Genomic DNA, 27,132 nt, shown 5'->3' with positions numbered 1-27,132 from the left:
AGTAGTTTCATGCTGAACAACACTTGCTACTTTAACATGTCTGGCTCACTCAATGATTACCTTTGGGAGAAAGGGAAGTAATTCCTGTATCTAAGCGAAAGGTAGAAATTATTGTTTTTCATTTTCTTTCTTATTACAGAGGAAGAATAAGTGTTCCTGTCAATGTAAAAGACCTGAACATCACCTGAACCTCACATCTGCAGCCAGAAGGAAAGAAGGACTGGAAAAAGGGAGTGGCTTGCATGACATTCTGTAAAGAGCAAGTTAAGAATGAACAGGCTTTACTATGTCTAGCATAGAAAATCATCATGCTATACACCTTCAATACAGTTTTTATCTTTTCAACACATAAATAAATGAAAAAAAACAATGAGTATGTTTTAGAAAGCCTTTTTTTAAAAAGCACTTTCTTTTCTTGAAGCCTCTGGATTTGGGTCACTCATATGTAATTCTAGAGAACATAAAAATTAATTCTCAAACTTTTCCAAAGGTGGTGGTGTTCTTGTTGCTGTTTGTTAAAAGCCAGTTAATCCTGTGCTATTTCTAGGAATAATTGACTTTTCTCTTCAGGTTTTTGGAATATAGGTATTTGTTCTCTGATTTCATTCAGTCCCAATTTTATTAAAATTAACACATCTTAGATAAAGCACCTCAAACTTTTTTAAGTTTTAAATATACTCCTAGTCTGCACAGACTTTGTCGTCTTTGGAAATTTTCATTGAATTTTCAGTGTAGAAAGAGAGAGAGAGCTTTATTTCTGTAGCAGACAACAAACCAGAAAACCTGCTACCAACATTCAAGTTCATCCAAAAAATGACCAAATACTTCTTAAAGCAAGAAACATAAACAGAAAACTTACTTTAAAAAGTACTTTTATATTAAAATTGAGACTCAGAATTTACCTCACATGAAAGTTCGCAGTATAATTCTAAGAAATTAGTTTAATGTGTATTTTCAAATATAAAAAAGTAATAACACTTCTTTGAAGCAAACATTATAGAGACACTTTTAGAGTGAAATGAGAGCTATTTCATGGAAATATACTCTTTCTCTGCTCAGTTCAAAGCTGATTCGAGTCAAGAGGTCATATGGTGCTTAGAAACATAACTGGGTTTTTCTTTTGACTCTTATTCCTCTGCTCATTTGTACCTTCAGGAGTTAAAAAAAAAAAAAAAAAAAAAAAACACCTTTAGGAGACAACGAGGACCTACCTCTCCTAACATGGGTAGGAGATTATATATTCCTTAAGTATGTGTTGGTAATCACTAATTTGAGTTATGCTTAAATCTTGCTGTATATCAACCTAGGTAGTCAGCCCACTGTGCTAATATACTCAATAGTATCAGAACTGTCTGTCTAGACCTAGTTGTTGCATTTAAAAGCCTCCTTTCATTATCTTTTGATCTTATTTGAGATGAGAATACATAAAGTAAGATCAGGTGTGGCCCTCTGTGTAAGGCAGTTAGTTACACATGGGTTATAGAATGCCTTTGATAGACCCAATAACTATTACGGCCATAAAATAGCTTAGGCGCTCAAGCACACACCAGATATTTGAAGTGGTAAGAGAATAAGTACAGCAAAGTATATCAAATATGTTTTTACCATGTTGAATCACAGATTTAAAAATTCCTTTCTTTTTGAAATTTTGAACAGTGAACATGTATAATTTTATGATAAAAAAATCACACATTTGTTAGAAATATAAGTTATACAGGGGTGGACCAAAGTAGGTTTACAGTTGTGAGTATGCAAAACACGGAGTTTATTCTTATGTTATTATTTATTAATTATCATATTATTTATTTGCATTATAACTGTAAACCTACTTTGGCCCATCCCTGTATAATGAATAAAGCAAACAACATTTAAGTTTCACACTTAAATCTAAAAGAAGTCAATCCCCTTCCAAAGGAACAAGGAGCAAGAAAATTCCATTCGTGTCACCTTTTCTTGTTGCTGCACGATGTGGCAGTGGAGCTCTGCCCTACCCAGTCCCATAGATCCTGGGCCACTTTGCTGTGATAGCAAGTGCCTGCACAGCTACAGTAGAGAGGAGCCCGCACTTGGACTCCATACGCCCTGCTCAGTCACAATCACAGCTTTAACCATTGCTCTCTGTAGGGCTTTCAGCCTCAGTGACTGACTGGCCCACAACCAGTTCTCACTCATAACTTAGTTCCTATGTTACCTCTGGGTTACTGACTCAACTTACCCCTGTGCCTGCCTCTGGGATACCGCACCTTGCCAAATCTTCCTGGGATCAAGGGTTGAAATAAGGCATCTGGACTCTTAATTAAAATTAACCCACACCCTAGTGGTTAGAATCATATAAGTTTTTTCAGGGAGCAACTGCTTTAATCAAGTCCACAAAAATTGATGGTATCTTATGCTCAGGACCAGGGCTGCTTCCTGACTCTACCTTTGATTAACGGTAATGTGTCATTCAGGCACTCTTTACTTTAATAGCAAGGTGTAAGTCAGGTAACTCAAAGCCTGTCTCCTGGACTGGCATTTTTGGTGCCCTCAAAGTGAATAGCCTATTAGCCTCAGCTTTAGAGATAACTCTATTACATATACTTTCCAATCACTTAGCAAATGGCTTAGACTAGAACCAGGACCAAAACTCAAATATCTTAAATAAGTCTATCATTTCCCAGTGGGAAGCATTTTGTGTGATTCTCTCCCTCAGTTCTAATAAATCATCAAAGGATAAAACTAATAATCCACACACCCAAAAAGGAAAGGGATATATTCCCCTTTCCTGGGAAAGTCTCAAGGCTCTGGTCACCATTGACAGGGAGCTATTTTGAAGGTAAGTGGAACAGACTATCAGTTTGTAGACCCAAGTGATGACTTTTGCAAATCATCAGTTGTCTTTCAAGTGTGCAATTGAATTGAAAAATGGGATTTTCTATTTTATATAAAGACAATCTCATCACAACAATTTTTCCATGGGAAAAAATAATCAAGAGAAGAAAATATTTTCTAAACTGTATTAGATGACTTCTGCAATCAAATAACATCATCCTTGGGATGTGTCCGATACATATAAGAATTTTGGGTATTCTCTTTCTCATGAGCAGTTACTTAAGAAAGAATTAAGTATTTCTATAAAATGGAATCTAAGGAGGGAAAAGATATAAAAATTATAAGGACAGAATAAAGGAAAATCCTAGAGTCCCTTACAGGAAGTGGAGTACTTCTGGAGAAGAGAGTGAAAAAATGATGTCCCGGGGCTTGTAGCAGGAAGAGGGATAAAGATTGGAAAGAAAAAGTCACTCAAAAGAGCAGGAAGTTGTTTTCTCCGCTTTTTTAGAAGGAAGACGAAATTGCAGGAGAAGGGAAAAATGAAATCCTGATATGATTCACCTGCTAAAATTAAGCGCTCTTGAGAAAGAGCAAGTGCTGTGCAAACAAATGAGAAAGGATTCAACCAGAAGCTGACATTAGAGGAGCATCCTTCTGAGAGGACAATAATAACAGCTCACATTTATTGAACACTTGCTATGTGCCAGGCACAGTTCTAAACACTTTACATGTGTTAACTCATTTAATCCTTATAATAACTGAGGAACTGAATGAAGCCAAAGAAATTCTAGGAACAGAGTATGGGGTAGAGGACAGAAACCTCTCCTGGCTCTTTGAGGATTATGACTGATCTGGTGTCATACTCAGCGTGGGACTTCATAAGCCTGGGCATTGTGGGATTCTTGATCAGCTTCATGGACTACAAATCCAGTGTTTTATGTAAAAATATTTTCAATTAAAAAAAAATCCTCCTTAATGAAGTATGTGAAGTGATGAGCACTGGAATATCTAGTATATTTTCCAGTAATGGCCAAAGTGAAATATGACACCAAGGACAGTTCTGACAAAGGCTTACAGTGGCATTCAATAAATATTGACTGCTCCAGCATCATGTTCAGGATAAAAGAAGCTGTTCAACCAAAGTAATACTATATAAAATGAAAAGACAGAGCCATATCTCTGAGAGAGGTGCCTGGTGATAGTTTTCTGCGGGCAATTTTTTTTTTTTTTTTTTTTGCTTAAGTTTTAATGGAAGTATGACCTCAAAAAATTGAGGCTGAGCTGGGAAATATATAAAATATACAAAGAAATGGCAATAGCTAGTACCAGCTAAAGAGATATCAATCATACTTGTTTTCACCATATTTGGTATTTTTCTGAGAGTCCATTTAGATAACCAAGAAAATTTTTAAAGTGTGTTAAAACCCAATTTTCTAGTAATCAAAAAAATTCAGTCCAGCCACTTCATAAAGGTTACCTTTTCTCTTTATTTCAGCTTTATGCAAAAATTTCTCTCTGCTCTCTCAGCAGTATTCTTTGTCCCTTTAAATTTCCAAACCCTGTTCTGAAGCTGTTTCCTGACTGCTTTCAAAGACTTCTAGTGAAGTATGGGAGGGTGTGTTTGTGTGTGTGTGTGTTCATGTTCACACACACACACACAAGTGCATTCACGTGTGTTTTGAACAGTAAAAATAAGAAACTACCTTTCCATTTGGGTTAGAACTGAGATGAAATGAGGAATGGCCGCCACCAAGCAGAAAATGTGCTCACTTTATGTGTGCCAGTTAATTACGACACTTCAGAGGCGCTTCCGAAAGGATAAGGCAAGCCGCATAAATTTAGCTGTAATCCAGGCAGGCAAAACTAATTTGCAGGGGATGGCCTTATCTAGCCGCTGCAGCTTTCTCAGAAAATTAACCTTGGATATTTGGGCCCAATTCAGAAAGTGTTTGATTTTTTTTTCCTTTTCCCTGCTCAGCATAAGAGAATTTTCAAATTCAATACAATACCTGACTTTTAAGAGGCATGATGAATGCTGTAGGCAGTTCAGAGTTATTACTGACAAGCAAAAATATATATTTTATATATACACATAGATGATTGTCCTTCATGGCCATTATCCTGCCTTCTTACATGTGCACCAGAGGGTTTATCACTGAAGGTATAGGGGGTTTCTCGGATTAAGAGAAGGATGCAGCTCATTTTTAATGTACTTAGAAAAATTCATCAAAGTTCATTGCAGAATAAGTCATGCATACTGACTTGTTCATTCCAGCGGAAATGAAGAAATCCCCATAAAAATATAAGTTTAATGAAGTGTTGGAGCCAAGTCTTGCCTGTCATTGCAATTATCACTGGTTTTGACCCTTCCTTGTTCTCCCACTATTAATTAATCTCACATAGCCCAGTTAAAAGTTTACCTTATTTTTTTTATCATGCAATCATTCATCCAACCACCAATTACTGAAGTCAGCACACATTCATATGTTTTCTCATTTAATCCTCATACTAACCCTGTTTGTATTTTAATCATTTCACCAGTAAAAGAGACAAAGATTTCATATGTCAGTGTTTCCAATGCATTTTTTAAATTTCTCAAAGCAATGGCAATATATAAGCATTGAAAAAGCTCTAGTGTTTGCATGATAAGATTTGAGGATTCCTCCCAAAATTTTAATTCTGTCTTACTAATATCTTTAGAATACAAAAATGATTAGTACCTATTTTTCTAAATTTTAAACTGACTGAATTTATTGATCACCTTTACTAATAAATTCATTAAAAACCACACTTGACCATCAATAGTGGCTGAGTTGAACTTTAAACAAAACTTTTTTTATTCATCTCATCTACAATATAATTATTTTTTCTCTCATTTCAAACCATAGGAGTTACTTACTTTAAAGTGCCATGAACTCAATTGGCAGTAATTGTTCTTGAGGATGTCACAATTAGGTGGAAAAGAGCACATTTATAACAATAAAAGAGCCATTTTAAAACATAGATTGCACACTGAATCATGAAATGTGAAGGAATGACTCCCATTTGGGTCTAAATTTTCCTCATGCTTGTTCAGTAGCCAAGGCTAAATGTTATAGCTATTTATAGTTATACTCTAGGGTGAAAAGGGGAGAATTAGATGTCATAAAGAATCATCCATAATGCATAGGGACTTAAACTATATTTTATGAGAATTGAAAAATTTAAGAAACTCCGGCTGAAATATGGAGATCTCACACCAAGCAGAACTTCCTCTTATTCAATCATGTTAGTAAAGATTTAGCAGGCAAGAATACAGTAAACCCTCAAACCATCCTCATCCAATCTGTGTTTCTATGTGTAATATATTTTAATGAGGTGTTTGAATACATATATTCAATCTAAGTTTGAAGGTCACTGGGAAGAAGACATTACTATAGATGCCAACGCATTAAATATCTTCTGTGAATGGAATAAAATTATAAAACAACTAAACAGATGTTTGCTTAATATACTCTTACCTACCAATAAAACCATTGTTAAAAGACTTTATTTCTGAGAGCAGTTTTAGATTTACAACAAAATTGAAAGAAAGGTAAAAACATTTCCATGTACCTCTACTCCACAAAAGCAGAGCCTCCCCCATAATCAACATCACTTGCCAGAATGGCATAATTTTTACCAAGGAGTGAATCTACATGGACACATCATAATCCCTTAAAGTCAACAGTGTTATCTTACAGTGACAAGTGACTTTTTAAAACAAATTTCAGTCAATTTTTAAAAAATTGTTGAAGCTTGATTATAAAGAGACCCAGTTCACTATAACAACACAAAACAGAAGAAGGATCTGTAATTGATCCCCCTATGCAGCAATCACCCACAACATTGAACGTACGGGAGAGTCTATGTAATCAATGCCTCTGATTCTCCTCGGGTCAAATGCAGGGTCTGTAACATAGAAGACATATGATAACTGCTGGACAAGAGAATGTGTGATTGACTAAGTGTATGAATTCTGGATGAATGAATGAAAGTTAAATGTTTTATTGGACAAAGAGAACTCTATGCTTTGTCATCTCAGTGTTCTGAGAAGCTCTGTGGTATCCTTGATGGTGGCTCAAGGACAAAGGACCTAAAACTGCACCCACTAGCACCCCTGTCTATCCCCAACACCCTATTCCTCTCCCCCCACGAACACACTTCTCATTCAACTTCAGCCAAAGGAACTCTGATTTTGAAAATTGATAAAATATGGTGAGGCTCTGGAGAAAACACAAAAAGTAACAGTTTGATTTACCTGAGAAGTTCCAGGAACATGTCTAGTATATAAACAAAGTACATATGTTTTCTATTTTCCTCCTTTCTAAAAAGGCACATTAATCTTATATGTCACATTTGTTACACAGAATGTGATTTTTGTTTTTATTTGTTTGGTTTCAACAAACAATCATATCTACTGTTTCATAGTTGTTGTTTTTTAATCTGTTCTTTAGCCTTCATTTATTCAATTATTCTAAAAGGATCTCTCATAATTTACCAGCATTTCCTAAGTTAAAATTAATAACATTAACTGTTCCTTAGACTACCATGGAGTTTCAAAAATGTACTGGAAATGATTTGTCATTAATAAACATACTCCTTCTTTTATTCAACCAAATTTTATAGATTGCATACTATGGACTGGCCTTACATAACACTAAAGACGTAATAGGATCTGCTTCTGTAAACTTTTATAAATATCATTTTGGAATCATAAGTCAATGCAGTTTTTAGTAACCAGGTCAGCTTCAGTTTTACAATCATATTTTTAAAACTGTAGCACCCCCCAAATTTTCATCATTGCCTCACTCGTTGGGGACACAGCAGAAGTCACAATTTACTTCTGGCTGTAGCATGAAGGAGTACTTTAACAGAAGCACTCTGAAAAAGGGAGTGATGTGTCTTTTCAAAAGTGGGATCCCATGTCCATAAGTGGAGACATAAATTTATACATTTTGTTAAGAGCCATACACTTTTTAGAAAAACTTCCCCTTATCCCTATACCTTCTTTATTGGACAAATACATTCTTTTATTTTTTCTAAGACTTTAAGCGTTGCCATAAATACATTGAGGAATATCATTCCAAGTTTTCTGATTCTCTGTAATGGACTTATAGCCACCAAATTTGGGCACACATTTCTCAGGATGTGTCCAAATGGATTGCTTCATTGGGATGCAAAAAAAATCAATATTAGTATTGGATTTTTTTGTATTTTTTATTGTTGGTCCATTGCAGTTGCCCCTATTTTCCCCCATGCTCTCTCCTGCCCTGCCTAACCTCCACCCCCTGCTCCCACAGCCAGCTCCCACCGTGTTGTCCATGTCCACTGGTCATTTATACTTGTTCTTTAGCGAGGCCCTTCCCCTTTTTACCTCCTTTGTCCCCCTCACCACTCCCCTCAAGTCCCTGTCAGTTGTCCACTGATCACCAATACACTGATCGACATTCATACCTTCCTTGGTCCATATACCAAAAGGAAGGGCGCTGCCCTGTGGTGAGTGAGGTATCCTCAGACAACCATAGAAGTTCTCCCACATAAAGGGGGAGTGGCACTATCTTCCTAACATATCATGCTGTATTGCAATTTACACACGCCCTGTTACATTAACTTATTTATTACCCAGCACAAAACAGTCAACCATCACAAAACAGACAAATTTATTCAACAGACACATGGATTTACAAGGTCTATACAACCAGCCTCTGATGGAGGACACTCCAGTCTCAAGTAAACAGTAATACTTGGACCAGCTTCCCAGAGCAAGCTCCTCCTCAATCATGTTCAAAGACCAAAACAATGACAATCCCATCTACCAAAATGTCAGCCTAAAACATCCAAGTTATAACACTATTTGAGTGATGGACTTATATACACTCACCTATGTTTTGTTAAAGAAAACATAGTGATTTTTAAAGGATTGTTCAGTCCACTTTTACCATCTTTTCACTTTCTATATGTATATACATAAAGTATATCAGCCATATAATTTATACATAAATACATGAGTAGCAGGAGCCATGCACAGAATTTTTTGCTAGTATGGTTGCATAGTATAACCATTTTGGAGCCCACTAACCCAGGGGACTTTAATCTACTGCTAGCAGGGGTCCAAGGAGAGGACAGAAATTCTCCTTCCCATATTTGTGGCCATAACCAAACTCTCCTACTACCAATAACAAAGAATAACGACTGAAAAAGAAACACAACTATTACAGAAATGAGACACTCCCAATTCTATTGTACCAGGTACCCTGCCTCTCATTTGAGGCTCCCATGACAATTAGTTCAAGAAAAATGTTCCTTTTACAATCCCCCTGTGAAGAACTAGAAAACCAGTTTCAAGATAGATAACTATGAATCCCTTTTACTTGCCCTTATATACGATAATGAAGAAATCTAGGAAGGAGGTGGAGATTTGTTTATTTTGAAGCTTTACACAAATAAGCCTTCAGAGCCTAAGATTAGTGGTAAGTCAGGTTTTATTACTTAAAATGTTGATTTGATTCTTCTTGGGTTTTGGGACTAGGGATCTGTGCTGTTAGGAGTGGGCGCATCAGCCAGATGGCCAGGATGAGCCTTCAGAGTCTAGCCACACGTCCACTGGTCTGGGGAAACCTTGTGTCTGCTGATGTCTGCAGACCTTAGGAACCGAGAATTGGAATCAGTCTAGAGGTGAAATTGAAAATAACTCGTTAGGTCTGAAATTTCCCACAGGAGCATTTTAAATTCAGACAATGTCCTTTAGCCAAGCTTTGCCTGAACTTGTAATTTGGGCTATGTCCTAAAGTTCAGGTCATAAGCCCAGACATTTTATTGTCTTGTAGATTTACATATTCAGCACTCAGAATATTGGAGAAGCCAAAATTGTAAATAAGCAGTAAAGAAACACCACGGAACAAAATACACAAGGGGAGGTTAAGAATAGCATAGGAAATGGAGACGCCAAAGAACTTATATCTGGGACCCATGGACATGAACTAAGGTTGGGGGTGCAGGTGGGAGTGAGGTGCAAGGTAGAGGGAAATAAAGGGGAGAAAAAAATGGGGCGACAGTAGCAGCATAGTCAATAAAATATACTTTAATAAAAAGAAATACTATAGACAGTGACACAATAGAAGTGTGAACAAAGTAGTGTAAAGCTTGTGTGGCTGATTGACCAACTTGGCCCAGATGACTCAGGAAAGTTTAGTGTCATGCAAAACAATGAGGACACGGTTGTCCCCTGGAGTACTGAAAACTCACCAGGTAGGTGATTTAGTGTGGCTGGCAATCGCACGGGCAATGTTAGGCACAGAAATGGAAAAAAAGTAGGCACAGCGTGGCAAAAGGTGAGGCCAGCAAAATACAGCAAGATTAAATTTAAAGAGCCTTTTAATATTTGTGGAGAATTTAACATAGATTTTTGTCCTGGGGTCCTAGAGAACTGTCACAGATTTTTAATTATGAGAGTCGTTCAATTTTTTTCTTAGAAAGAACTCTTCCAGGTACCCACTTTTCATCCCTTTCGTGCCTCCCCGTCTAGTATTTACTATGATTTTCAACGGCTTGTCTCTGAACCCCTGACATTTTCCTCGGTGGCTAAGCCCATCGTCTCTTACACGGGGCGTGAGAATACACTCCATCAGTTCTGCCTCCCATACCATCGATTTCCTTCTATCATCACTCCCATCTTGACTTTGACTTACACTAAAATATATGTGTATTAGGATAAATCGCAGTGATCGAGTTTATAAAATCTTTGAGTATTACATTTTTCAGGTCCAAAACTTGTATTTTAATATTTTAGGGAATTTAAACATTGTAGAAATGTCTCCAAAGAGAAATAAAACAAAATACAAGTCTTTACTGATCCTGGAAATTCAGAAAAGCAAGTTAGAAACAATGTTTTTTGTTTTATTACTTCTATAAATTTTTTTAAGTGAGTTCCTCTTTCTACTCTGTGGAGGGAAAGCCATGTACCTGCACAGATTAAGGGCGGGGGCGGGGGGGTGGTTATGAGGCTGCCACTGAACCCCTCTGATGGTAACATTGTTGTTAAGGTTTCTTTATGCACATGTTCACTATGTAGCACTTTGAGGGGCAGGAGGTCCTAGAGAACGGATCATGATGGCAGAAGCTGTTGAATCAGGCCGATAAGTGTTCAGGGGCTTGTCCCCTCCTCAGACATCCGCTTCCAACTCTCCACCTATGTCCCCACAAATGGACCAATGATCAGTTCTAATCAGGCTAGACTAAAAGAAACATCAATTTATAGGTAACACTTTCTACCTCTTTAATATTCTTTCCTTCATTTTTAATGTTTGTAGTTTAGCCACAGAAGTCACCAAAACCAAATCCTTCACATTGACTTTTAAAGAAGCGACAGCCCTAACTAGGATAACTAAGGCTCGTAAAGTTAACTAATTGTTACTGAATTCTACACATTCATTATCCAATAAATATTAATTCCCAGGACATTATTTTCAAAAAATAACTTCTATACTTTTTGCTCTTCTAAGCAAGACTTTGTAGAGATTGCTTCTCCTGATTAGCCATGCTGGTATCTAATAAAGGAGAATTCTGTAGCTTAAAGTCAGTGATCCATTGTGAAATTCAATTTCCCAATTGCTTAAATAATTTATGTATACAATTTAACGATATTTAACATGGTATGTATATTCGAAATGCAGTAAGCTTCCAGATAAAAATCCAGGACAGGATTCCAAAAATACCTGAGATTTTATGATTTGTTTCTGAAGAAAACCAGCAGGCATTTAAAAAATTAATTCGTTTTATTCATTATGAGGTATATACCATTTGAAGACCAAAAATAGCCAGCCATCTACTTGTGAACTATAGAAATTAATATACTATACTGTTTCCCCCTCCCCTGTCTCCAAATTCCCTGTGAAACTGCCTCACCATTTATGCTCTCTCAGTAGCCCCTGCAAACATCTTAATTAATAATTAGCCTAATTTTATTTTTGCCACGTCTTACTTATTTGACAAACTTTTAAAAAGAAGTAGTACTAGATAGAAATACTAGTGACAAACTAAAGGAACAACTCTATTACATTAGAAATGAACAAAGTCAAGTCACACAAAAAATTTGCATTATCAACCAAGTGACTACGAAATCACTTGATATTGTGGAAAACTATTTATAATATAAAAAATCTATAGTGATGTCCATCTCCGATATTTTTGCCTCAAAATACTTATATAAAATTTATACTATTAAAATGCATTTTAAAAATAGTGTTGATAGTAGTACATAATTGCAAATTATAAATTTTGAATGGATAGAACATGGATATTAGGGTTAATTTGACCAAAGCCTATATCCCCACCCTCTCATTTACCCATCTGAGCTTAAATTTCTTCATCTGGAAAATATCTGCTCATTAATATACTCATTCATTCAACAAATATTCACCTAGCAACTATTTGTGCAAAGTACTGTGCAGAGCTCTGGAAATACACTATGTGTAAAACATTCGCCCCTGCCCTCCTTGGTCTTACTTCGTAGCCAAGGAAACAGATATATAACAGCTAATCATACAAATATAAGTTTAATTACCATTATGGCAACTCTGAATGAAAAGCATTTAACAGAGAGCTTTGACCTCTCTAATCTAGAGAGTCAGGGAAAGCTCCTGGAGGAAGTGACACCCTAAGTGAGTGTGAAAGGACAGGGAGTAATTAACTATGTATGCTGGGGAAGAGGGGCCAGGACAGGAAAGGAAGCAAAAGCAATGGCCTCAGAGCAGGAAGAAGCTCTGCTTCTTCAAAGAGCCGGAAGCCCGCAGGAGGGCCGGAACGTAGAGGTGGGGGAGAGTGATAGGAGAAGGGGATGGGGAAGCAGGCAGAAGCCATAGTATTTTACTTAAGTGTTTTAGTTTCTATCCTAAAGACAAGGAGGAACTACTGGAGTGATTTTAGGAATAATGTGTCTTAAGAGCTTTGACATTTTTTGAGATCGATCCAGCTACAGTGGGGATAATAGATTCAAAGGGAGAAGACTGGGTAGAAATGCGGTGAAACCAGCTAGAATACCACTGGGCATTCCAGCTAAGATCAACGGTCATTGTAGTGCACTGGTGGCAATGGAAATGAGAGAAGTCAAGAGATGTGAGAAATACTTAAGTTACACTTGGCAGGATACTGAGATAGACCATATTATGCGTGATGGGGCTAGAGTAGGTGGGTCTGTTTTGAGCATCCTGGGTGCAGGGTGCCTGTGATACAGCCAAGTAGAAATGCCCATCAAGCAATGGGCTATACAGATACAGAGTTCAAGGCAGAAGTCCGAGCTACAGATACTAATGCAGATAATAATATTACTTCATATACCTGTTAGGGACATTCCACATAAAAAGTATCTAACAATGCTGAAAACTTGGTGGTACTCACCTGTCTTCTAAGCAAACCTCCTCTTCTACTTGGGGAATTTTGTCCCTAAGTGAAGACAAGTAGTCCTGGCTCCAATTTCCCAGACTCCTAAAATAAATCAATGGACAGTGTAATTGCTTTATGTCCATGTAATATTCAAGTCCTTTTAAATGACCTCTATGGTGACTCTTAAGGACATCCCACAGGTTATTGAAATAGGGGAAGTTGTATGTTAGAGGCCTATCCAACCATTTGGCAGGAGAAAGCAGGCAAATAAGAGTGCCAGGCTTTCTGTAGGGAAGGCTTCAAGTGGTAAAGCATATGTTAAATCAACAATGTTCAGATTCCTAACCACCAAGCCAAATTTCTCAAAAAGGCATACTATTCCAAAAAATAGCCACCCTCCTCAGTCTGTGCGCTTCCTCATCAACTCTTGTGTATGCCCAGTCATTCCTGGGTTCATACGTGTTAATTATACCTGGAGTTGAAACACAACTCTTTCAAAAACATCATTTTGGGGAAAATCAGACCCCGTAACAAGACACTACTTGCCATAACTCTAGGTAAAAGGCTATTCCCAAGCAAAACATTTACAGACTTTGGCTGAGAGGAATATTGGTTATAAAAATAAACATTTCACTGCTATCCAAGCAAAGATCTTTCCTTTTCCTTTTTCCCCCTAGAGCAGGTTATAATTAATTTCAAGAACTTGAGTCAGTGAGTGTATATCACCCATGTTCAGACTTGTGGCATATGTCCAAACTTCGCACATTTCAGTTTTAAAAAGAATCTTCAGAAGTATAGTTTTTGTCAGTCAGCCAGTAACTGCCTACACACTGTTCTAAGCACAATTAGTTAAAGCTTTTTCTTACCCTAAAGTGGGCTCTTTTGCACCAAAATATTTTGACACAGCTCAGGAGTTACAAAATTATGCTATAGAAAAAAGCCTTGAAACTTAAAGCCAGAATTATTTTTGCATAGATAGATAGACAGAAGATAGGTAGATGGATACTCTATATTAAAACATTTAAATTTTGTGTGAATCCACCAAATCAAGATCATTTCCTTTTCTAGTCTAAGAAATGCAGATTTCCACCAAGTCCATACACATTTCAGACACCATTATTGTTTACTACTATTATGATTATTAATGATCTGAATTTCATTTTAAGATAATTTATTTAAGCATTGTACCATTTCTTACCCAATATCAGTTCATTACAGGGGAAAAAAAGTGATCATTGTCAAGAATCCTTGTTTTGTGTTACTTAATAACTAATAGGTAGCCTAAGCTCTTTTCTATCAAAATATCATAACAAACTTAACAAGATTAATCAGATCATTCACAAGCTATCAAATTACTATGTTCCAACAAGTTGCTATATTTGCTTAAGTATTTTATTTTTTAATCTGAAGATAGTTGAAATTTTATTTGCTATTCTTTTATAATGAATTAAGGGTTGCCTTTTTTATTTTCTAGGTGAAATTGGATTAATCATCCTGCCTGACTTATATTAATATGTATAGAGTCATCATTTGTGCTACGTCATTACACAAACAATATGCTAAATAATGTGTTTCTAAAACACTGAAATAGATATCCTATGACAAGAAGATAATACATCTTATCTAACCTAAAAAGATGTCAAGGCACCTAGAATAAATAAATGGCTAAAGAGGTAAACCTAAAAAATTAAACAGTTGATTTAAATTGACTATAATTTTTTCCTCTTATTTTAGTATGTTAAACTAAATTCTTGAAATGATATTGTCATATTATGCATAAGGATACTTTATAACTTACTGTAATTTAAAAGAATTATTTTTATTGTAAAACTATGACACTATTCCATATACTATATTTGTATAAAATTATAAATGTTGGGTAAACCCAGAGATGTTTCCTTTAATCTATAAAAAAATATTAATGTTGGAAACACCAAATAAATTAAACAGATATTTCTTTTTTCATACAGATGTTTTATATCTTTTAGATGAGAAGTTCTATGTTATTTGACTAAAAACATATAAACTCAAAAGGAAGAGAAAGTTATATTTCTTATTTAACATCACAAAAGCAAAAGTAAATTGAAAAAAAACATATTCAATATTAAGTTAACTGAAAGTTTTAATTTCTGAAAATCTATATATACACACGTGTATATATACATATGCAAATCATGTATATACACACACACATATATATACACAAACATAGAGAGAGAGTATATATATATATATATTCCTTTCGGTTCCCACTTCAATCACACTTAAACTACCCAAGTGTAGGTTTATATTTCCTTTTGTCCTGTTAGTAAGACTTCCTGCCTCAGAGTTTTTATTTTTCTTTCTTGTTTCCCCTGCCAGTCCAGACCTAACATGGACCACAAAGTCATCTGTATTTGAGCCCAGCTATGCTCATGAACAATCTTGTCAAAGCTGTCAAAGACTTTTATTGCCTACCAAACAAATTCCAGATGTTGTAGCTTTGGCAATCTGGACCCAGAATGTCTTTCCTTCCTTATTGCTTATTATTTCCTAACATAGTTCTTTCCAAAGTCTGTTCTTCAAATACTTGTCTAGTTAGATATCTTTGAAAAAGGATAGGAAATGACTGGGGAAGAACTTCATACTAACACCTCTTCTGGCTTTCCGTAATACAACAAAATTAGAAAGGAATTAATAAATTCTATAGTAAAGAAACTTGTTTCTTTTCTTTTAATCGAGTATATTACCATTTTCTTTCTTACCTGGCTTCAAAACTAACATAAAGAAAACTAACACAGTCTCTCCCTCGCTCAGAAATGCTTATTAACATGTGTTCTACAGATACACTCTGGGAATTCTGTTCTTAAATCTACCCTGTGCTCCAGGCAAATTGAACACCTGTCTATTCTTTGATTACACTTGTGTTTTGATACTCTGTGTCATTTCCATGTGTTCTCCATCTATAACACCCTAGTTTCTACTGCCCAGTGATTTGTGCATGTATCAATTTTACTATATTGGAAGCTTTCTGAGGACCAGGTTACATCTACTTAATTTTATAAAATCCTCAGAATGTCATATATATTGCAGATTTGTTCATATTTGTAATATTAATGGATGCATAGTCATAGCTTACATAGCAAATGCCCTCAAGGAGGAAAGACAAGAATTAAGGGGCCCTGGGGCACGTATGTCTGGGGGAAGACAGAAGGTCTCTCAGCCATTTTGTAGACAGAATAATATTGCTTATATTCCTGTTGGGGAATATAAGACTCAAGTGGAGCTTTGTTGCTTGCAACATAGAGAAAGAAGATACAAATCTAAAAAAACAAACAAAAAAAACCTCCTACAATATACATCAGGCTCTTCGATGAAAGACACTATTTTGAAAAGGTAAGAATCTTAAAGAAATAATTTCCAGATTCTCAACTTCTATCTATATTCTGTCCGAAACTTAATCTGTCCCCAGAGCCACTGAAGTTCAGGTCTTCTTTCCCTCCTTCCCTTTCACACTCACCAGTTTGCCATGTGACAGAAGAAGGTCACTGCTGTCTCCTGCCTTATTGCTTCCCAAGATATAAATCTTCCTTGGCAGCCAAGAAACAATTTAGTATCACTTCAATCAAAGCATTGTAATCAACCCTCCTACTCATCCATATAATTTGACGTTACATTAAATAATGTTATATGAAAATTTGTAATATGTTTATGTTGCTTTGATCAATTGTATGTTAATATTTACATTGATAACTCAAAGCAGGAGAGTAGTTTAATACTTAAAGCCTTTTGTTATGTGAAAAAAATTTCCATTTATAAATGATTTTTGTTGCAGAGAAGTATGATAGGGTGATCAATAAAAGTCTTTCAAGCATAAAAGTATATTACATTAGGATAAAGTTCTTTGCAGAAAGTGTGATGGAAGTACAAGTTCAAGGAGAAAAAGAACAGTGTGAAATTTTCCACTATTACATTAGATCTCATATATACATATATAATATATACATATCTACACATATATAAATATATTTCAATAGATAATGGTAATCAAACTACCTATGTTTTTGTATTGCTTTGAATACATTTAAAAAAGCAATGGAAAATTTTATTTCTTAATCGTATACTGGTAATTACATATTTTCTAACTATTTAATAGTTTTACATTGATTATGTAAAGTTATAAATATCTATTTGAAAATGTGTGATGGGTAGTTTTTAAAAGCTTTGTTTGTTAGTTTTGTTTTATTTCAGAGGTACATGGTCAAAATGAGACCACAGGCTTAAGACTAAAAGGAAGAGGTTCCAGGCTACTGGCCGCATCTGCCCGCCTCCCCTCGTGACACCTAACCTTCCCCCTTTGCCTCTCTCCTCCACCAACTCCACCACTGCTGCACCTGGTGGGTAAAGCCAAGGGTTTCATTCTCTGACAAGAATCAAAGACAAGGAACCTTCAATTACTCCAGAGTAATGACACGTGTATAGCAGCCTCTCCCCACCCTAGGAGGAGCCACGCTCGTGTAGCCATCGGATGCTGCAGACAATGTAGCCTCTGAGGAAATCGGGGCAAGGACATCAAGCAGGTTGGGGAGGCCCGTGAAGGCCCTTGTACACCTGGGAAAAGGGCACAGAGGTATTTTGGGTGAAGACTACAGCACTGACTTCAGAAGATGAACAGCCCTAAAGACATTGTTGTGACTGGAAGCAGTGGGCAGCTCCACACTGGGCAGCTCCACAATTGACCCAAGTGTTTATTACCATCAAAATGTTGTTGGCAACAATGTTTTTTGCCTAACCCCCACACAAATACACATATTTTCAGATACTTGTCAAGATGCAAATTGATTTAAGATGGTTGAAGTATATTTCTGCATACAAATAGTCAAGGAACTCAGCCTTTGAAATTTATTTCTGAACAATGGAAAGTTCTCTGGAATTCTCTTGGATAAATCTTTGTCTATATCTGGGAAACATGTACTGTGACTTAGAGAAATGAGTATTACCCTGGAATCAGATGACCTCAATTCCAACCCATTTTTACTACTTGTGTTAGTTTAGCACTTCGAATACTTTCCCTTTAAAGTGAAGCAGTGTCTGCCTCAATGGGTCGTTAAATAATACAGGAAAAACTGAACTCAATGTTAATTTTCTTTCTCTTTGACACTTGAAAGGTATTATTACAACATTAAGTGCTTGGGTTTGAATTGGTCTCCACCTGTGAGCAAAAGAACAATGAAAAGAAATAGAAAAATAAAATAAGGACGTTTTTGTGAGTTCAGCAAAAAGACCAACATTACAAAAAGCCCAAACTCACCAATTATATGAATCTAGGTTAATTGTTCAGGAACTTTTCCTGGTTGCTGTGAACACTTAGAAACCTAAGTCACTTTCATTCATGAATATTAAATTGTATACGTCTAATTCAGCCTAGGTTGATCTCCCAACATAAATAAAATGAGTCATATAATGAGCCACATAAGGATACTAATTTTTTAAATAAAAGAATATCAAGAGGATGATTTTATTTTAAGGAACTAGTTTTAAGTTTTAGAAAGCAACTAAAGATATCGATGTGCCAGTGAAAAATATTTGGGACAACAATGATGATGATGATGATGATGGTGATATTTAGCTAAGACTTAAACTTAAAAATACATATGTTCTAGGCACTAAAGTCTATATACATTAGGGGCACTGGTGGGGAGGATTTACATATATTAACCACTTTCAGCCTCACAACAACTCTACAAAATAGATATTATTATTACATTTGGTGGTTATTATTATTATCATTATTATTGTTTCTACTGTAAGAATAGAGACCAAGAGGCCCAGAAGTTTCCCCCAGCTAGAACAGGGGGAAGCTAGGAAACAACCCCAAAGTTAGCTCAATCACTAGCCAGTAATATTACTGGAAATAGTCTGTGAGACCTGAGGAAACTGAGAATAGAAAGTAACCTGCCAAAGAATCCTTCCTTCTGATTCTCTTCTCACTCCCTGTCCCCATGGAGCTGATTTAAGCACAGCTACTTTGTTAGAGCTAAGGAAAGAAGCATATTCTGCTTAAATCAATTTTATCAGTGTAAATTTGGTTACCCTCTTAGAAGCAATATGATTTGACACACTTGGGAACATAAAAATGCTGATAAGATTTTCATTGTTGTTTTTGTTTTTACTGGCAAGAAAGACAATATCAATGAAATACAAATATAATTGAGAAACTTTAAAATGTACACCTATTTTTATTTTATTATTCTAAATAAACCCTTTAGCATATTGTAAAATACATGTTATAATAATAGGTTCCCATTTGCCAAGTCAATACATGAAATGGTAACAATTTCCTATAATACTCAAGACATGAAAAGGTAGAGATGTGATGAGTCAAGTCCTGGCTTTATTATTATTATTGTTGTTGTTGTTGTTGTTGTTATTATGGTTATTTCCATCTCTGAATTTATGGTACTTTTCTCAGGAATTGTAACCTGTTTAAGAGAGTAAATTCTATTTGCCTTGAGCAAGACAATCATTTCTAATTCTTGCCAAGGATTTCAGATGATCATCAAGTGTTCGGTGACACTTGGAAAATTCAGTTTGTGTGGCTGTCAAATTCTACACTAGTACCTGGGAGCCCTCTCTAAATGTGACACTATTCATGGGTCACAAGGTCTCATACAGGTGCATTGTTATGGAAAGGGAGTGACAAAGGCTGATTAGTTTATCTGGAGGAATAAAAAGAAAGCTCAAAACAACATAATCTCTCTTTCAAAGAATCAACTCACATGTAATAGAATGATTGCATAGCAATGGTAGTAACAAAACCAACAACCAAACGAGCTTTATTTAATGTCGTAAACAAACACTATTTTGACCTAGACTAAAATTCTGAAACTGTCTTCACTTTGGAGCTACACCAGATTCAGAATTCTTTTAGACACCCAGCAAACATTGGTACCTGCTGTGTATCAGTGATAAGACAGGCATCAGGATCAAGTGGATAATTAGACACCAGGCACCGTCTCTAACCTCGTCGAGCATATGCCCCATGTCTGTTCACACTGATGGAGACTGGATTCTGTCTTGGAGAGAGACCAAGGGATGATGGACAGTGGGTACGATGATGGAGTGAGATGGGAGAAGAAGGAATAGAAAAAGATGATCAGAAAACAGTGAGAGCGGCATAATGAAACACATTGGAAAGTGAGAACGAGAATGGTGCCCGCAAAGATTCAGGAATACCCGGCACTGCCCTGTTCATTGACGTGAGAGTTCCTTTCTTATAACTATTTTATAATACCAAAACCTTTCATTATTACAGCAATCTTCTTGAGAAGCCTCACTTTATATTCTTAGATTAATATTCGTATTTTCTAAGGCAAATAGTAAGTTTTCATATTTTATTATATTATCTTTCTTTTTCATTAAAACTAACATGCTACAAAGATCAAGATCAACAATAAGGTGATAAAAAGTGAAAAACTGTAAATGTCAGCTTCTCATGAGGCCATAATAGATTAAGGGCTGATGCAGCACCAACAATACACACAGCATACATATATTTTAATTACTTACATTATCTTGTATAATCTTAGAAAATTACTATAAATAGGAATAAACAATATGAATTTTTGTGTTGCTACAAAAATTATTTATTTCTAAAATAAGCAGGTTTTTACTATTAACTATATGTATTATGTATAGTGTACAACTCTATATATTATACATTTCATTATATTTAACAGTAAAAAGCCATGATTATTTAGAAAGGAATATTTTTAGCCATTACAAGACTATGCCATTTAATTCATTGAAATTCTCAGACTTCTTTGTTATAAAAAAATTGTTTTTAGCATACATTATAGCATGATATTCCATCCATTCCTTTACAGCCTTTCCTTTAATCATTAATTAGAAAAATACATTTTGATCTTACTATTTAATTTACAGTAACTATTTTGTGAAAATAATGTTAAATCTTTAAGTTGAAAAAGTTTAGATGATGTGCTTTGACAATAATTATGGAAAATATGACCAAAACAATATTCTTTATACAAAGAATGTTAGCTACAGCATAGTCTCAATATCTCTGGTGTTGCATCAAAGATGGTTTAAATAGGATCCCTTAGTAATGGACAACTTTGGTGGAATCAGCACTGGAAATTCAATGGTGAATTAAATAGACATTATCCTAGGCAGTGCAGCCTCCTGAGAGGAATAACAATATCAAGAATGGATTTATTTGGGCATTGTAGGGGGGAAAAAAAAGAACAGAATGTTTCAGAATGATTCAACTTCCAACCTCTATACTATACACAGTTTATGAAAAATTTCACATAAAATAGAACTTTGTTACTGTATTTTAGGCTACTGTGGAGCTGGTGTTACTGCAGGCCTAGTTAGGTTGTCAGAGATTTCTAAGGTGCAACTGGTTATAATACATGTTTTTTATGTCCTGCTAGAATGAAAAAAACACTGCCAACTGAAGATGGCATGTCCCTGTTTGCAAGACACACCTTTTTCCAAAGCACTAAAAGTATAAAAAAAGTTCATCTTAAAAATCAGTGAAATCCCATAAAGAAAATCTCACTTAAATCCTCTTCTCATCTAGCCTTTTCATCATAAACCCTTCCTGCTGTTCTGGTTCATGTCTAGTATCGAGTATCAGAATAGTGACCTCCTTACAGCAAGTCTTCTTTACTAAATTCTGAAAAGTCTGTCCCTCTTCTTGCAACAGATAAACATAACCACTTCAGAGAGTGTCCTCAATCACATCTCCATGCCTTTTCCATGACTGCTCTAATGTCTGTAGCACAAATTGTTATAGTTCTTGAGATGATGGAAGCTGATGCTTTAAAAGTGCTTCCTACCAAACGTCTTGTTACTGCTCTAGCCACCTAGTAGACTGTTTGTCCAATGCTGGAGTGACTGATAGAAAAAGAATAAAACAAGTAACTTGCCTGGAAATAAGGAAAATAAGGGGCGGCAGAACAGGAAATGTAAGTTTTCCAGGAGCTCAAATCTCTACAAGTCTCCATGCTGACCATGAGTAAAGAATCCTGTCTCTGGATTTTGAAGACCTTCCTATCCTCCAACCTACCACCAACTGTGCCAAAGATCCCAGGTATGTGGGACCTGCTTGTCCAAAAGGTGCAATAACTAGTACAAATCGAGCACATTCTCAAGTAACTGCTGTAGGGCTAAGTAAAGCAGAGGTAAAATTCCCCAGATATGCCATCCCCTAAAGAACCATATTCTGCAGAGACAAATGTATTTGAAAAAATAAATTAAAATAAAAAGAAGAACCATATTTTGAACTTGAAGTGGCTTTATTTAGCCCCATATACATTTTATTTCCAATTCTGTTTTATTTTTATATTGAAAGGATGCCTTTTATTTGGAATGTTACGATAAGTCTCTCTCACCAAACAGGTACTGGGGACTTTTTGTTACATCCAATATGACAGAAGCAGGCCATGTCCTGTTTGCAACAGGACTGGGCATTAATATTTCTGTCTGGCCACGGCAAGTCTACTAACAAGAGGAATACTCTACGTAGTTCAACATATGGAGCGCACCGGCCATCAAGTTTTGATTCTTTAGGTAGAACTTACTGATATTCTAATGGTACTTTGTTAAAGTGAGCGATAAAGTGACCATTTGAATCACAGAAATTTCACTGTTAGCACCTACCCAGAGACACGTATAAAATGGCTAGTGAGAGAAAAATACGGCTTACCAGGAACAGATGTTGCCTCTGAATTCATTCAGTTTTGTACTCACATCAAGAAAACTAATCATGAGGGATGAAAACCTATACTGTTTTATTTTTAGCTTAATTGAGGAGAAACTTATTTCTCTCACTCCCTGGATAAGACAGAAAATATTCTCTTACAGTCAAACAGTATAAGTAATCCTGTTGATTTTTTTTCTAATTTGGGGGGAAACACCTATATTTTAATGTAAAGGAAGATAAATTATACATCAATTTAGAAACAGAAAAATAAATTATTTCTCTTTCTAAAATTCTGCTTTGAGTCCAGGTGAGACCAAGAACAACCTACTGCAACATGCAGCAGTGGGAAATGGTCCTGAGGAGATTCGGGCACAGCTGGGGTTTGGGTTCATTTCCGTATGTGTCACGGGAGTGGGGTGGCAGCAGGGGGGGTTCTCATTGACTTCTGGCATTTCCCCATATTCCAGGCCTGGGGAGAGAGTCAGCACCAGCAAAACTGCATGAAAAGGATTCCTCAACAGGAAAGGGAAGAGCTGATACTAGTAAAGGGGACTGGGCAGACATAAACAATCAAGGTTACCCAAAGGGAGACAATTTGGTGATAGAGGTTCATTATTAACTCCAAATACGCTGCTTGTCCCTTGGGTGTCTTTCACTTAACTGTATTCTCCTGACAGGAGGCAGCATGGCAATATTCCCTTCCAGCGTCAATAGAGCCAGTGTGCTCCCCACACATCTCGTGAAATAGATGGTGCATCAACACTGAAACATTCAGAGATCAGCACCTTTCACCCGCTTCCAGCCACACCTTTGGCCGAGTATTTCAAAATGGAATTGACTTCCGATTCACAGAGTAGAAACATAACAGTGTATTAACTACCATTGATTAATTATTGTTAAACATTTGAAATAAAATCTATTTCCTATGACTTAGCTGCTTGTCCCAGCCCTATATTATGCCCTCTTGGTATTTTCAGCCTTGTGGGGTTTTGACTGTCTTTTATACTGGATGCTGAGGGTATTTTTTTATCTTTGAGTTAGTTAAAAATACATTTATAGAGCACTGAGAATCATATGATATACTAAAAACTACAGAAATTCATAAAGCTATAGCATTTTCTTATCTTCTGAGAAAGATAGACTGAATAATTAATGTATATTAAAATGGTTTATTAAAACCTAACTGGTTGTGACAACTGCCAATGCAAAAAAAACAGAACAAAACAAAACCCCAAAACAACCAAAAACCTACTTGGTTTCCTTCCTACCTGACAGAGATGTGGATGCTTCTCCATGAGAATTTAACAGTGGTGGGAATTTCAGTATCTCCAAGTTTTGTCTTTCCCTTGACAGACTTTGGAATTCTATACTTCTAACATTTTCAGTTGGGCATGCGTAGGTAACCTGCCCTCTTGGATGGGAACTTTGTTTACTTTTTACTGTGACCACTCATGAAGCTGGATGGCAGGGTTTGGCATCAGAACTGGAGGCTCAGTCTTCACCAAAGTTATGTGACTTTAGGCAAGGGATTGAATGTCTCTAAGCCTCCGTTTCCTCATGTGAAAAAAATGGAGTGAATACTGTCAAACCTTCTTATGTTAAGAGTTATTTTGAGGTTCCGGTGAGATAACATTTATCTGAATGTTTATTCATTAAGATGCTACTGCAATCCTAGCTTCCATGTTTAAACCCTTGAACGGCTCCTCTCTCGCTTTGGAATAAGGCGCAAAATATGGAGAGCTTCATTATCCGGACTCATTTCTATCCAGCCTCCTCCACCATATCTTTCTCCTGGCATTCAACAGTCCAGACACACTAACCCACCTCCCCAGGTCATTTCATTTTCAAATACAAAATGGAGGAAAAAGTCAAATTGACTATCTTTTCAAAACATCTGCTACCTCAGGGCGAGGTCTTCCAAAGCTTGCCTCCAAAATGGTCCTTCAGGGTATGAATCACAACTGCCAAGTCTGCATGCTGTTCTGCAGTTGCTGAGAAAGATCCTTCGAATACCAAAAACCGTAATATTAGTATCAGTGATCTTGTTATTATGACTTTATGACTTTATGTCTGGCCTTCATAACAGATCATTTACTCATTTCGAAATTGTTTTTAAATCAACAGGTGTTGTGCCCTGTTCAGCTCATTCAGTGTGGAGTCAACAGCAGACGGATAAACAGCTTGGCATCTGGCTTTGGCCCTGCTGCAGAATTGCCAAGAGAAGCCCAGGCCTCCTGCATCACCTGCCTTTTCTAAGGCTTCTGCTGTCAGAAGGATGGCTCATTTTTTTTGGCTCCAGCAATGCTTGAAATTGGCTGTCTGGTATCGCAGAATGCCTGACCCTGACCAGGGGGCAAATGTCAGGCCATGCCAGAATGCACAGATTGGTCTCCAAATGACTAGGAAAATTCAATTCTTAGGCGAAGGCCATGGTGTTGGCTTGTTGCCAAGAACTAAGGAAAATTTTTCCATATTTAATTTAAAAGTTCACTTTGTTGTTTGCCAGCCAGCCATTGCAAACACTAAAATTATAGAATTGTACTCCCTTCTTTTATCCTTTCTCCTGCCTTTAGTCACTGAATTCATCAGAAAGTTGAGTGGAAATAGGAAGTTCTTGGTGTAGTCCGACTTTGCCATGAGTTTGTCTTGTGTCGAGTTCCCCAGGAGCAGAGATTTGAAGTGAGTGTCCCTGAGCACCTGTAATCTATTGAGGTAAGGCTTTTGAGAAACTAAAGGAAGCAAGAGGGGCAGGGAGCCCATAGGAGTCAGGGAGCATTAATTGAACCTCACAGGTTGTGTCAACTAGAGGCCAAGGAGCTCGGTTGTCACCCCATGTCAGCCCGTCATTGACCTATGGGCCTCATAGGCCATTTCGGGAAAGTTGGTTCTTATCAACCAAGAGCCAACGTCCAGAAAGTGCAGCCATGAGCTCTGAGCAGCCGACACCTACAGCATCTGGAGGTGGGCACACCAGCCTAGCAAACGAATTTGGGCAAAAACTATGCCCATTTCACAGACCTACTATACTTATGTCATAAATCTTTGCTATCACAATTGTTATAATACTGTTATAATCACTGTTTTTCTGAGGAAGCCTATATACAAGTAAGAACTATCCATGAGTTCCAAACTTGGCCCTACCTAGTACAATTTCATAAAGATTGCAAGAAACTGAGAATTTGAAAAAGATGTAATTTATTTTTATCCCAGCAAATTATAGAGAGCTGCATGGTCTATAGGAAATTCATATAAAACAAGGAATATGTAACAGTTCTCTTTCTAAAGCACTTTATTCCTATTCCACTACTGTTATTACAAAGAGTTATTCTAAGAAAGCAAATAAATTAAAAGCTAATCTGTGCTTCAAGACTCATAACTTGTGATGACAAAATAATGATTTATCTCACCAGTTAGAATTCAGTAAAACTCATCTTTACATCACAGGAGCTAGTCCAGAATTGCAACCCTGAAAGCAAACTATAGTGCATTAGATGGTGTTTTACTGAAAAATAGTTGTATTATTAAAGTCCAATGATTTAGATAGTTATTCAATTCCTTTTATCCCTGTCTTATTTTTTTTTTTTAAGATTTCAAACACTCACTAATGACTGGTTCTAATGTTCTCATATCCAAATACTCAGGAGCATTTTCCTCTGTTTTGCCAGATTTTTTTCAAGCTTAAATAAATAGACATTGGGTATTTTACTACTCATCTAACATTTTGTTTTATGCTACAGAGGACACAAGGGCTATAATTGGCCAGTCCTAAAAACTCAAACTGGGGGTGAGCACATTTGCAGTCAATCTTGATACTATATCAGCTCCTTGGACAATATTGCAGACTCCACACCACAGACCACACATAAGTGAATCAATCAACAGCCTAACCCAGGACCTAAACTATCGAGGAATAGAGATATCGCCTCCATACCTTAACTCTCCCAAGTGTGCTAGAAGCAGAGAGAGCTTTACCTCGAGATAACAAAGCTTCAGTTTCAATGTCCTTCCCTTGCTTACTCCTATCTCGTCCAAGGCCTGAGAGGGGTCCTACAATGCTTGTACACATTCATTGACTATTTAAATTTTGCAGAAGCAATATATTTTATTTCTTTTCCTTACAGAAGACCTAAAAAATTTAAAGTTCATGTCCTACTGAACTTTGATTCTGCCACGCTTACCCATTACCAAGACCCCATTTTTCTACTTTTGTT

Source organism: Pteronotus mesoamericanus, unplaced genomic scaffold, assembly GCF_021234165.1.
Source record: "Pteronotus mesoamericanus isolate MK-2021 breed Mesoamerican mustached bat unplaced genomic scaffold, CSHL_Meso_final scaffold_85, whole genome shotgun sequence".
Lineage (NCBI taxonomy): Eukaryota > Metazoa > Chordata > Mammalia > Chiroptera > Mormoopidae > Pteronotus > Pteronotus mesoamericanus.
The sequence above is the reverse complement of the archived record's forward strand: the minus strand, read 5'-3'. Positions refer to the sequence as shown.